Source organism: Anneissia japonica, unplaced genomic scaffold (assembly GCF_011630105.1).
Source record: "Anneissia japonica isolate Jap-2015-1 unplaced genomic scaffold, ASM1163010v1 scaffold20542_len3804_cov107, whole genome shotgun sequence".
NCBI lineage: Eukaryota > Metazoa > Echinodermata > Crinoidea > Comatulida > Comatulidae > Anneissia > Anneissia japonica.
In genome coordinates this window covers 1313-2285 of record NW_022755566.1, presented here as the reverse complement: position 1 = coordinate 2285, position 973 = coordinate 1313, and the positions used below count along the sequence as shown (strand labels likewise).

The window sequence follows — 973 nt, the reverse complement described above, 5'->3', positions numbered from 1 at the left end:
TGGAAAATTTGGCATGTAAAATAAGTTCAACATAGAAATTATTTGACCTTGGAAAATTTGAATGTATATTCAATGCCTATCCATGGTTCACTTACTTTACTACTTAGTTCACCTGTATACCAAGGCCTGTGATGTGCCTTCTTTATCCAAGTGGCCTTTACCTACCAAGTACCTGTATTACCACATGATGTGGAAGATCTTTTGAAACAGCAGGACAAGTCGGTGTTGTCAAGGCAGTAAGATTATACAAAGTTTATTTGAAGACATGATACAATTTACTCTGTAAGTATTTAACCTGATATTATGTTTTTAAGTACTACTTAATTTTTTACTACTGTACTAATTTGATGCAGTTTCCTCTTTCCAGACCTGCTTCTGATTACCTATGACTTTCTCATTGATTCAATTTATTACCTGGGCATCTTCACATTTAGTACTATAAAAAGTAATGAAGTCCACTATAATGCATACACTGTCAAGAGGGTTTATTGCTAAAGCTTCAAAATACTTTAATTCATCTATTTTAACACTATTCTTTCCATGTTTATTCACTGATTGTTAATCTTGATACAGTAATTTTTCCCCTTGCACCTTTTTTTTTAGATATCCAACAACAGCTGAGTATACTGAGGTAGCCAGAGCTAGTTACCAAATTTAAGATCTTAGAAGATAAATCTGGAAATTCAACAAGACATGTAAGCCATGTTAAAATGTTTACATACTGAAAAGACACATTACAGCAAAAAAAAAAATTTGAGTCAAATTCTGGGGTAGATTAAGGGTGATTTCAAGCATGATGTCATCAAGGTACTTTGTGTATCAGAACATACAGTACATTGTAATAATGCTTAAGTACCGTAGCTACAGCCATTTAGTATAATTAATAATTGTATGCTGTCGTCTGAACCAAAATAAGAGTTAGTCAGACATGAAATAACATGCAAAAGGGCATTTTTGTACTCGCATATAACTC

The 973-nt window shown here is 32.7% G+C and overlaps 1 long non-coding RNA gene across 1 annotated transcript in view; it reads left to right on the top strand.

The window, feature by feature from the left end:
* LOC117123717 overlaps window positions 1–973 on the top strand; it is a 3597-nt gene that overhangs the window by 1399 nt on the left and 1225 nt on the right. The window contains exons 2-3 of the long non-coding RNA XR_004447879.1: window positions 108–282; window positions 604–695. This is a non-coding gene — a long non-coding RNA (uncharacterized LOC117123717). The remainder of the gene's footprint in view (window positions 1–107; window positions 283–603; window positions 696–973) is intronic.